The 14033-nt window shown below is 32.3% G+C and overlaps 1 pseudogene; it reads right to left on the bottom strand.

The window, feature by feature from the left end:
- Window positions 1-547: 547 nt before the first annotated feature.
- LOC101509885 (glutathione S-transferase U10-like) lies at window positions 548-8701 on the bottom strand (annotated as a pseudogene).
- Window positions 8702-14033: the final 5332 nt, after the last annotated feature.

The following is a 14033-nucleotide window of genomic DNA, read 5'->3' as shown; positions in this document are numbered from 1 at the left end:
CTCTCAATATATGTGCTCGTAATTAAGACCTACTTAATTATTTAATACAAGTTCGAAACAAAAAGATTACTAAAAGTTACAAGGTGCAACTACTAGTTAAATCTTGTGATTGTTTGGTGAACTTTTATCCCCACACATGGTGTTTTTCATTTCTTTTCCTTCTATTGCAACCTCAGGATCTATAGTTTGAATATTTGCCATGTTTGTATTTTGTTCCAGTATATTAATAATCGATTTCATATATTCTCCACCATTTTTTACTAATAAAATCTCAGTATGGTTCTAAACATTCTTAATATAAAGTTTTTATCTAATGATGAAATTATAGATACAAAACCTGATTCAACAACATTTCCTTGGATTGAGAAGTCAATGATGTAGAATTCACCAACACTTTTCACATCTGAAGACATTGTTCCATTAGAACCAAACAATTCAAGTGCTTCTTTAGGATTCAAAACTTCTACTTCATAGACTTTTCAACACCATAAACATATAACAAATGCTTATCCCTTGTTGTTATAGCAACTCTACTGCCAAAACCAAATCAATCAAGTCCACCAATAAGTGCTTTTAGTTGCTCCAATCTGTCAACATCATCCAAAGTTAATAGAACTTTTCCCACAAAGGCTACTTTTGATAATAAAAATCTCTTTATTTAAACCTCACAATTTCAGATTTTTCTCCTCAACTAATTCAAGAAGAAGCATCTCCTAAAATTGTACCAATGCATACTTCATTGATTTTTCTCTAATATCAGCAAGAAAACAGAGACAATCAAATTGATCAGTAATGCAATTGTATACATAACATGCAAGTGTTGTTTTACCCAACCCACACATTCCATAAATCCCTACCATTTGAACCTCCTCATGTTATTCAAGTTCTAGAAGTGAGTTCACTATTTGCATTCGAGACACTAACTCAATATAGGGGCATATTTAGATGGCCCAAAAAAAGGTTCTCTTGGACCAGCTGCTTATGGGGGCATATTTAGAGATTACAATGCTGTTGTTGTGGGTTGTTTTGCTCAAAATTTAAAAATCTCCACTGCTTTTCATGCGAAACTCATTGGAGTTATGCATTCAATTGAGACAACTTTTAAAAAGGGTTGAATATCTATTTGGTTGGAAACATACTCTAAATTGGCGACTCTTTCCGTTAAAAATCACGTGTTTGTTCCTTGGAAGTTGAGAGAAACAGATGACCAAACTGTGTTGAGATAACTAAAAATACGTGTTTTTTATTTCTCATATCTATAGAGAAGACAATCGTTGTGCAGACAAGATTTCTTCGCTAAGCCTTTACCATAAGGACTTTGTTTGGTGGGTTTATTGTCCCTTCTTGTCTTTCAGAATCTTATAACCATAATAGGTTAGGGTTTCTTGATTATCATTTTTGCTATTGTTTTTTTCTAGGGATTAGACTTTTGTTTGTTTTGCACTTTTTTTTCCTTCACCAATATTTTATCCCTTTCGGTTTACCTAATATTAGTAACGTTTTTAATGAGGTAGATGTTGTTGTTGCCCTTGATTGTTGACGTTGGGTTTTGATCTAGTCTCCCCAATTTTTGTATTTTTCCATTTTTCTTATTGAATAAATTTTTAGGATGCTGCAATTAGGGTGCTGCAAATGATTGGTGATCGTCTTAAGGTGCCAACATAGTTGGAATGTCTTGACAATCATGTAATGCTTTTGCATTTTTTTCTTTCAAAAAAACAATATTCATTTTTAACTATGTGTTCATTGTCAAATAACGTGCCTATGAAACACCAACATATAACGTTTTTATGTTTTCAGACTTTCTAATACTAGATAACATTTTTTTAATGTAAAAAGTGACGTTTCATAAATTTATTTAAATTTATGCCTCTATTTTCTTGTCACTTTAGTAAAAAAATCCAGTCAACGTTTGAAAGTCTTTTAATTGAAATGTATTATAGATTTCGTGAGAAAAATGCAGGTACATGGTTGACAATGAGCTTGAATTGTCAGCAGATAGTAAATGTATCTAATGCAGATAGACATTTCAAGGAAGGAAGAATATATTTCCTTATTGCAGCAAACATGTTTCAAAGCAAGCCAAATTAATCATATGACAATACTTATAATCAATCAAACCATCACATGGAACCAAAATATAAACAAAGCTTCTATTTGTGAAGAAATGTATGTTATTATTGTTATTATTGTTGTGGTAAATAGTAAATTACATAAGAGAATAGTTACTTATTTAAGTAGAATACGAAGATTAAATATTTATATTCAGTGCTTCTAATTTTCCAATATCAGTGTTTAGGGGAGGGTACGAACAATCATGCTTTTCAATTTGGCCACTAACTTATCATGAGGAAGAAGTGTCTCCTTTATCAAAGGATGTTCCATTTGTTAACAATGAAAAGAGGAAGAAGAGAAACAACCACTCTGGGGTTTCATAACATAGAATGAACAAAACTAAAGTTAATAGGGTTACAATGAGTATATATATAAAAGAATAGAATTGTCTAAAATACCTTTACTACTAATATATAATAATATTATCTAACATCTCCCCTCAAACTCACGATGCATTAACATGGAGCATCGAGAGTTTGCCAACTAAAAAACGGAAACGTTTAATGGAATGCATCTTTGTAAACAAATCAACAATCTGTAAAGAAGAAGAAATAATCGGTAGAGTAATAGTTCCATGCTGAAGATGATGACGAGTAAAATGACAATCAATCTCAATGTCTTTGGTGCGTTCATGAAAAATCGAGTTGTGAGCAATTTGAATAGCACTCTTGTTATCGCAGTGCATCGGAGTTGGCTCAAAAAGAGAGATACCCATATCAGACAAAAGTCAACGCAACCAAATTATTTCAGCGGTAGTGGATGCCATAACACGATACTCAGCTTCTGTAGAGGAGCGAGAGACAATGTCTTATTTCTTACTCTTCCAAGAAATAAGAGAGTCTCCAAGAAAGATACAGAACCCTGTGGTGGATTTACGATCTGTGGTGTCACCAGTCCAATCAGCATCAGAATAAGCTCGTAACTCTAATGAGGATGACGATGAAAAGAAAAGACTTTGAAATTGAGTTCCTCGAAGATAACGAAGAATCCGAATAACTGCTGCCCAATGTACTAGAGTGGGAGAGACAACAAACTGACTAACAACATGAACAACATAAGCAATGTCAGGTCTGGTAATTGTAAGATACACTAAGCTGCCAACCAAAGCACGATACAAAGTGGAATCTGGTAAAGGAACACCATCCGAGGGAGCATATTTCACATTCAACTCAAGAGGAGTATCTGCTGCTCTAGTATCAGAAAGACGAGCCTGATCAAGAATGTTGACAATGTACTTGGATTGAGAAAGAAGGTGGCCTCTAGGAGAGTAGCGAAGAGTTCCCAAGTCCTTCATCTCAAACTGTTTGGCTAACTGCAATTTCAACTCATTGATTCCACTAACATCATCACCTGTAATAATCATATCATCAACATATAGAGAAAGTATAATGCGACCATAAGTGGTGGACCTTATAAACAATGCAGAATCATGTTCACTGGAGCGAAAACCAAGAGAAGTGATCACAGTAGATAATTTCTCAAACCAAGCTCGATGAGCCTGTTTAAGACCATATAGAGCTTTTTTTAACTTACATACTTCCCCTTGAGAAATATGCCATTGACGAATAGATGCAACTGCAATAAGAGTACGAATAGTGGTCATCTTGGCTACAGGAGCAAAAGTTTCTTCATAATCCATACCATATTGTTGAGAGAAACCCTTAGCAACAAGACGTGCTTTGTAGCGCTCAACTGACCCATCAGATTTAGTTTTGATATTGTATATCCAACGAGACCCAATAGAACGTTAAGAAAGAAACTGTGAATAGAGGTTAAGAAAGAAACAAACGAAGTTGAGTACGTGGAATAGGCAAAATTAGGTAACTTAGTAGACTTACGTTGACGAGAGGGGTAACGAGGAGGATCAACAATCGCATGAGGTGGTTGAACAACCGGGGGGGCAAGAGGGATGTCATCATGTGGAGTATTTGTCCCGCGATTCTCAACATTACGATCACCAGAAGCATAATCATTAGGACCAAAGGATCAATATGGGTTAGTTCAGAACTCTTAGTAATCTGAGAATCAGAGGAAATAGAGTAAAAAGGGATGTGCTCAAGAAAAACAATATTACGAGATACATAAAGTTTTCCTACATGAGGATCATAACAACAATAACCTTTTTGACCATCCCCATAACCAAGAAAAATACACAACGCTAAACGAGAAGACAACTTACTGCGCTCTACTTGAGGGCGAAGAACAAAACAAGTAGAACCAAAAACTTTCAAAGAATGATAATCAGGGGTAGAAGCATACAATTTTTCAAAGGGAGACAAACCTGATATGATAGAGGATGCAATTCTATAAATAGCATGAAAAGCAGTAAGAACTGCTTCTCCCCAAAACTCACTAGGAACTGAAGCGGACAACAAAAGGGAACGAACAGTCTCTATAATATGACGGTGTTTCCTTTCAGCAACTTCATTTTGTTGAGGAGTATCAGTACAAGATGTTTGGTGGAGGGTGCCATCATAAGCCAGTAATTCAGAAAATTTATTAGAGGTATATTCACCACCTAAATCACAACGAAAACACTTTATAACAGAATTATGTTGAGTTTTGACCATTGCACGAAACATATGATAAATGTCAAAAAATTCAGATCGATTTTTCATAAGATAAACCCAACAATAACGAGTATAATCATCAATAAACAAAACATAATATCTAGATCCACCTTTGGTGAGAACCGATGATGGACCTCAAACATCAAAGTGAACTAAATCAAAGGGCGCATATGAAACAGAAACACTTTTACTAAACTGTAAAGCTGGAAGTTTGGCAAGTTTACAACCACAACAATCTGAGATATCACAGGTTTGTAACTTTCCTAAGGCTCCAGTAGAAGCCAAATATTTTAATCTAGAAGCAGAAACATGTCCAAGACGAGAATGCCAACTAGGAACTGAAGCGGACAACAAAAGGGAACGAACAGTCTCTATAATATGACGGTGTTTCCTTTCAGCAACTTCATTTTGTTGAGGAGTATCAGTACAAGATGTTTGGTGGAGGGTGCCATCATAAGCCAGTAATTCAGAAAATTTATTAGAGGTATATTCATCACCTAAATCACAACGAAAACACTTTATAACAGAATTATGTTGAGTTTTGACCATTGCACGAAATATATGATAAATGTCAAAAAATTCAGACCGATTTCTCATAAGATAAACCCAATAATAACGAGTGTAATCATCAATAAACAAAATATATTATCTAGATCCACCTTTGGTGAGAACCGATGATGGACCTCAAACATCAAAGTGAACTAAATCAAAGGGCGCATATGAAACAAAAACACTTTTACTAAACGGTAAAGCTGGAAGTTTGGCAAGTTTACAACCACAACAGTCTGAGATATCACATGTTTGTAACTTTCCTAAGGCTCCAGTAGAAGCCAAATATTTAAATCTAGAAGCAGAAACATGTCCAAGGCGAGAATGCCATAGATAAAAACTAGAAGATAAGGAATTCAAGCGAAAACCAGATAATAAGTCAGCAGTAGTTGTGGAGGCTGCAGTATCTGGGAGTCGCAGGTCATCCAAAACATAAAGTCCAACTTGTCTATGACCTGTCCCAATCAGCCTCCCAGAATGTGGATCCTGCACACAACAAGAAGTGGAAGAAAACATAACCGAATAACCGAGATCACATATTTGACTAACAGAAACAAGACTCAAAGTAAGATTATGAATATAAAAAACATCAGAAAGAGACATGTTAGGTGTGGAGATAGAACCAACACCTGCTAGTGGCATAAGAGTGCCATCAACAGTCATAACTGACACATACGAGACATGTTTCACAGACACAAAAGATTTATCATCGTATGTCATATGGTTAGATGCTTCCGAATCAAGAATCCATATGGAAGGAGATATATCTGACATACCAGAGGAGTTCAAACTTTTAGAAGAGGTGGCAGACATGGCATGTGATTGAGTGGCAAGAAGTTTTTTTTGAAGTTGTTCTGCAATATCAAATATTTGGGAAGCAATCTCAGATGAGTATACAGAACCAGAACTAGAGCCAATGGTAGAAGGAGCAGAAGCAACAACATTGGACGATGACCCCCTAAAATTCTTATTATGTGTTCTCCCCAATTTCGGACAATGTGCTTGAAGAGAATCATCCTTAGCATCACCCGTAATAAATAATGACAGGAAAATACGACAAATACAATCACTGAGATAAAATAAATTAAGGATAATCTGGTGCTGTGTGAGCCCGATTTCTCCTCCTAAAGACGTCGTTTCGCTGATCCGATCGTTGTAGACGAAGACCTGAATGTTGTGAACCTGTTGTCCAAAAATCAGCCCGATCCAACGATTAACGAATGCGCAATCGATGTTTTTGTGAGTCTGATTTAACAAAATCGGGAATATGGTTGCTCTTCTCTTTTCTCTTTTGGTGGTTGTCTTTTCTATCAAAATAATATTTCTCTTCTTTATAGTAGATCACAAAATCAACCAAAACTCTTTAATACCATGTTAACAATGAAAAGAGGAAGAAGAGAAACAACCACTCTAGGGTTTCATAACATAGAATTAACCAAACTAAAGTTAATAGGGTTACAATGAGTATATATATAAAAGAATAAAATTGTCTAAAATACTCTTACTACTAATATATAATAATATTATCTAACACCTTTAGAGCATTCACCCACATGAAAAACATTGGTGTATTTTCGTGTGTGAAGACCTCTATGTTTTGTAGGTGCAACATGTCGCAGCTACCACGATGTCAAGGAGTCCTAGTGTTTCTCCATTGAAGAATTGGAATTGCTCGTCAAAATCTTCCTTCACCCCTTCTTCAAATACCTTAAGTATTTCATCTATTTCTTCAATTGCTTTATTAATATCTCCCTCTTTTGATTGGAAAATGCGGTAGGGACAAGGAATGATCTAAAAATTATCAACATTAGTATATAAAACAAGGAGTGATGCTAACAAGTGACTAGGACTCCTTTTAAGAAATAAAAAAAATAAAAGTGGAAAATTTAATTTTTTTTAATAATTATTTTAAAGTATGAATTACATAATTTTTAAGATTTTTTTTTTACATTTGGATTCTTAGCAAATGCTATTGAAAGAGATGTTATCATTTTTCTAAAACATTCAGAATATTTTTTTGTAGAATTATTATGTTCAGAGTGTTTTTTGGTTTTATGTTATGAAAATTTCAAAAACTAAAATCAGTTTCAATTTTCAATATTTCAGCTATTTTGTCTTGTTTAAATTGACCAAATATAACAATATTGTTAAAAAAAATAGTTAAAGAAAATAAAAATATTTTAAAATAATTCAAATATTATAAAATTATAATTTATTTATAATAATTTTTATGATGGTAGTTGTCAAATGTGATTGATGGCGGCAGTAGTTTGTCGTAATGGTCAAAGTGTCACCAAAAGTGGTTGAAGTGGTGGTGGTCGACCGTTGTTGGAAGTAGGTGGTCGGTGGTGTGGCGATGGTCGTGGATGGTTGTAGATGGTGGTCATAGGTTGTGGCTGACGATTGTCGGATATAAATTGTTGGTGGTGATGGTAGTGGTGGTTGGTGGTGGTGATGCTTGTCAGAGGTGGTGATCGATGGTATTAGTTGATGGTTATTGACGTGTTGTTAACATCCATTGATTAAATTTTTAAAATAAAAACAACAATTGTAAAATCTATTTTTTTATTTTGAATTTTAAGAAAAATCTGTTTCAAAATTAAATAAAAAATATACTCACCTCAAACTCCAATTGACTTGAACATATTTTAATTTTAAAATTAACTTTTAAAATTAAAACACGACAACCCCCAAACATATCCTAAATTTATTGATCTGTTGGTATGATATTTAAGGATCAATGTCGATTTTCTAGAAATTATAGTTGTAACTTTTACAAAATTATAAAGATTTACCATGACTACAATAAATTCACTGTGATATAAAAAATGCATTAAATGAATACGAGATATTGTTATAATATGGTCCTAAATGTTTGAAACTACAAAAAGATTAATGATGTCTTTTATTAATAATTTTAAAAACGAAATCAATTAACATAATATATATTTAAAAAATAAATTAACTAACATGATATATTTAGATAATAAATTGGCTATAATAGAATATACTTAAAAATATTTTGTAATCGTTACATCGACTACACAAATTTAAGATGAAAATGTTTGTTTACTCAATGACAAATGATAAGTAGAAAACATCATTGCAATAATATAGAAAAAGTAAAAAGTTAAGTAATATGTATTTTCTGATCAAAGTAGTTGGCCCATAAACGGACTTTGGCCCTTTGATAAGGATCCTCTGTAAACAGTTTGGGACTATGATCCCAAATATCATATATGTATTCAAGAATGATGTTTGATTCACAAATTGGTTTTCCTTTGTGCAAGAGAATTGGAACCTTTTTATGCACATAGTTATGCTGTAAGAGTAAATCGCTTTTGTTTCTCAAATCTTCCTCCTCGTATTTGTAAGGTTGCCTTTCAGTTAAGGGCTAGTTCAACCTTGCTGCAGTAAGAGCTAGCCCAGTACCCCAACAACACAACTTCACTACTTTCCTCATCCATTGGCTATATGACTAATTTTGTTTCTCTAATTTTATAGGGGCTTTTATAGCGCTTTCATATGCAAAATTTTGATATTTTTTTAATGTATAGTTGGTATTTTTTGTTTTATTTGATATCGTGTTTGGTAGTCAATGTACATAAGTCAAAATGAGATATTTATTGTATTATATAAAATAAACTAATTATGATAACGTTTCACATTCTCGATATTTGTATAGATACGATGTCAAAATAGATTAATTGGATCGGGTTAGTCCTTTTAACCAATTAGGAGTTTTAGTGCTAGTTGGCTCGCTTCGTCCAATCCATTGAAAAAGTAGGATGATGGCGAGATGAATTAGCTCGTCGGAATATTTATTTATTTAACAATTATTTATTATTATTATTATTATTTTATAATTTTGTTGTCTATTTGGTATTTTGTGGCTCATGTTTCTAATAGTATATGAATTGATTGATCATTAAATTTCTATTTTTGTTTCTTTGTTTGGTTAATTTTATATTTTATTTTTGATTGACTTATTAGTTTCTTATTTTGTATTTTTTTAATGGTCTTTATATATATTTTGAATAAATTAATAAGTGAATTTATTTTTAAATTTTTTACCTCCCTAGTATGGTGCAAGAGTGGTTATATATGTTAAAGAGAGTTTTTTTATTTACAAAATTATGATTATATATGTTTGGTATGTCAATAAATTAATTTAAATGTAGTTTATTGGAATAATTTATTAGTTTGTTGGATTAAATGAGATGATGTTAAATAAATAAATTTCTTTCACAAATTTAAAGCTCTTTTTTTAATTGTTATGATATTTCAACTAGTGTTTCTTGTATTTTTTTAACAATTTTTCTTCATTTTTAATCTTATTATTTAAATTTTGTAATTTTTTATATTTATTTGCAAAAACTAATGTTAGTAATTAATATCGTTAATAATATTTATATTTTACTTAGGATATAAGGATCAAACACCCGCGATTTTCTTATTATTTTTCTCTTTAATTCTCCCACTTCAACAACCAAATCAACTTTATATTTTTTTATTTTTAAAAATAAAATGACTATCCACTCAAATAAGCTTTTTTAAAATATGTCAATAATGACATTTTTCTTCAAATTATATATCAATCGTTCCATAAGTTTTACCTTAAGTAGAAGGTCGCATAATTATATATCATATTAGTTATTTGGACACACATTCAAACATACTATATATAAGCAAGTATTTCTCATGGCAGACATGAATTACTCTTCCTTTCAAAATTCCATATGTTTAGAGACTTTCTAATACTAGATAAGTTCTTTTAACGTAAGAAAATGACGTTGTATATATTTATTATAATTCTACAACTATTATATTGAAAGTTTAGAAAAAATATCCCGTCAACGTTTTATAGTCTTTGGATTGAAATTTATTATAAATTTCGTGAAAAAAAATGCAGGTACATAATGGTTGGTTTAATTTTTTTTTTTTTTTTACTAAAGGTACATGGTTGGTAATGAGTTTGAATTATCAGCACACGGTGAATGTGATTTGACAATGGGTCCGAGATTGAGATATATATCATATTATAATTGACTTAAATGCTCTTTTGAGAATGGGAGATTTAAAACTTGATTTTTATTGTTCGCTGATAATTGCTAAAAGTCGTTTCTATCACAAGTTAGGATAGAAATCACTTAGGGCTAGGTTGATTTATTTTTTAAAAATTCTATTTTAGTATTTTAAAATTAAAAAACTTGTTTGTATTATTTGTTTTTAAAAATTATTTTGTAAAATTATTTTTAATATTTTACTTTTTAAAATTAAAAAAGTAAATTAGATAAACTGTATTTTACTTTTCATTTTTCAGTTTTTTTAACCTTCTAATTAAAAACTGTTTTAAAATTTAGAGTTGCCAAACATCTTTTTTAATTTTTTTTTTAAAAACAATTTTTAAAAATTTATTTATAAAATAATTTTTAAAAACTAAAGAGTAAAACACCATCAAACAAGCCATTAGAGTTTAGTTTTCCTCTTTCTATTTCTTATTCTAGAGTTAGTTATGAATTAGTTTATTTTTAGGATTTGTTTAATTTTGTTGTTCGATACGTCTGCATGTATAAAGGATTTATTCCTCTTTTCATTGTATCAAGATGACATTATTTTGATTCAATAAGATGAGGTAATTCAATATTTCTTCTCTTTGATTCTTAGTCTAATATGATATATTAATTTATGAGATTCACCTTTATTTTATCTTTGACCCTTCCTGCGCCCTTTTTCCTCTTCTTCATCATGGCCGATGATGCTTCTGCTTACTCTGATTTTGCGACCAGCCTCGCCAATCCTTACTACTAGCATTCCAATGAAAATTCCTCTTTGGTTCTTGTTACCCCATTACTCGACAATAAGAATTTCACTTGTTGGTCACGCGCAATAAAAGTTGTTGTGATCTCCAAATACAAACTAAAGTTTGTTGATGGTATACTTCTCTTTCATCTTGTAATAATGTCATTGATAGTAATGCTTGTTTATGACATAATAGGTTTGGACACCCCCTATGATTCTATTCATAGATGTATCATTTACAGCGCTTTTTTTAAGCTATTTACAACGCTTTTTCAAAAAAATAAGCGCTGTGGAAACGAGCGCTGTAAATGATACAACAACGCTTTTAAAAAAGCGCTATAAAACATGTAAATATAACGCGCGCTTGTTATGCACATTTTACAGCGCTTCTTCACAAAAAGCGCTGTAATATGCACCCCATTATATGAGTTATAGGTGTGCATTTTACAGCGCTTTCTCAAAAAAGCGCTGTAAAATGCCCACCCATAATTTCATATTATAGGTCTGCATTTTACAGCGCTTTTCTTGTACATTTTACAACGCTTTCTCACGAAAGTGCTGTAAAAGGTGCACCATTAAAGCGCTTTAGAACAACATTTTACAGCGCTTTTTAAAAAAAGCGCTGTAAAATGTGTGTTTTTTTTTTTTAAACGCTGTAAATTAATTATTTGAAATGAAAAATGCTTTTTAGCTTTTTATGGCACTTTTTTTAAAAAGCGCTGTCTTTTATCATTGTACCCAAAATTATTTTTGATCCAAAATCACTTCACAATCAGTAGAACAGAACATATTATAGACAATCAGTTCACACAATCAATAGAACATAAATCAGAACTCTGTAACTTTATTAACATATATGTAACTCTGTAATTTACAACCTAAGTAACTACATTCAGATACATATATACAACCTAATTTACAACCTAATTACCTACATTCAGATACGTATATATATATAACCTAATTTACAACCTAAACTACATTCAGTGCATACATTATATGCATATATTGTGTCCTATGATCATTTACATATAATAACTAACAGAATATACATTATATGCACTAGCTACCATATAATATTCAGATCCCTTGCCCAGCAGCAAGCTATTTCCCAGAAAATCTGTCAAATAAATACTCATTCTTGTCTCCGCATAAGATGTCGATGTTCAAACTCGATCCAGACAATGTAAAACACTACATTGTAGATATGTTTTTAAGAAATAAAGAAAGTGATAAATTGTTCTTGGCACCATATAATTCAGGGTACGTAATTTTATCTTTTTTAATTGATGAGAATTTAATTTATTAGTTGTCTATAAACAAAATTGCTTAACCAATTTTTTGTTGTTGTAGGGCACATTGGGTGCTATTTGCAATCAATGCGGTCTCTGAAGTGATATACTATTTGGATCCCGTGCACGGCGATTACACCAATCACCCCGGAATAAAGAATATGCTCGACACGTAAGTAATATTCATTTATTTCTTACATATATATATTTATATATATATATATATATATATGTGTAAGAAATAAATGAATATTACTTACGTGTCGAGCATATTCTTTATTCTGGGGTGATTGGTGTAATCGCCGTGCACGGGATCCAAATAGTATATCACTTCAGAGACCGCATTGATTGCAAATAGCACCCAATGTGCCCTACAACAACAAAAAATTGGTTAAGCAATTTTGTTTATAGACAACTAATAAATTAAATTCTCATCAATTAAAAAAGATAAAATTACGTACCCTGAATTATATGGTGCCAAGAACAATTTATCACTTTCTTTATTTCCTAAAAACATATCTACAATGTAGTTTTTTACATTCTCTGGATCGAGTTTCCACATCGACATCTTATGTGGAGACAAGAATGAGTATTTATTTGACAGTTTCCTCGTGCACACGACCTTCTCGTACAAAAACCTTCAATGAAAATTTTAAACTAGATTAATTACCAATACATTTAATTAATTACAAATAAATGCAATTAAAAGTATTTTTTACCTTATGTACAAGCTGATTACAGTAGCACTCAGCTCCTTATGTTCGAGAAGTTCGTACATTTGCTCCTTTTCGAGGTATTCAATATACTCATCTCCAAAGATGTCTTTATTCATTTGTACGATGGGCGAATCGTTGCTGCTGCCCATGTTCCTTTTTATTTGGATGTCAAGACACGCCCCGTATTTACCAAGGCGTGGCTGACTTTTATTAGGAGCAGCAGCAGCAGCGACCGATTTTCCCCGATCCAGATTTTTTGTTGCTGCAAGTTTGGCAGCTTTATTACCCTCCAGCCTTTGTAGTTTGGCAGCCCTATTAACCTCCAATTTTTGAGGTTTGCTGCCTTTTTTTGGTTGTAGGGGTGGTTTATTTATTTGGACCTACAAAAATGAGGTAAAACGTTAGTTTATTGAATCTGAAAAAATGAAAAACCTTAGGCAATAAATGTGACAAACCTTTTCGGGAGATGTAACTGATTTGTCCTTGGGAATCTTTTTTTGGAGGGCAACAAGGTGTGTGGGCCATGCCACGTAACTGCCAATAGCGTCGCTTAAGAACTTCATATCTCCATCGTTGTCCGGTATGGGCAACGGTGCAGTTGGTTCGAAAGCAACCGTAGGCGATACTTTGACATGGCCCGCGGGGATCGGAATATTGTGCAATACTTCTCCCGAAGTATTGTGCAATATTCCTTTTCCCACCTTCCGTTGAGTCGGCGAAGACAAGTATAGGACACATGTAGTGACACCCTACATCAATAGTTAAAACATAAGTACAGTTAATATATAAGTTTGTTTAATACATAAGTAATTACATAAGCAAGTAAGTAGTAAGTAATTAATTACCTCGGGAATACTCTTCAAACCGACGTTGCAACTCCCGGTTTCACACTACAAGAAAAAAAACGTTTTGCGGCGGTTAAAAAGAGGGTTTGCGGCGGTTTTAACCGTTGCAATTTGATGTTTGCGACGGTTCTGCAACTGTCGCAG

The sequence above is a fragment of the Cicer arietinum genome, chromosome 2 (assembly GCF_000331145.2).
Source record: "Cicer arietinum cultivar CDC Frontier isolate Library 1 chromosome 2, Cicar.CDCFrontier_v2.0, whole genome shotgun sequence".
Taxonomy (NCBI): Eukaryota; Viridiplantae; Streptophyta; class Magnoliopsida; order Fabales; family Fabaceae; genus Cicer; species Cicer arietinum.
Note: the sequence above shows the minus strand (reverse complement) of the source record. Positions and strands in the feature narration are given on the sequence as shown.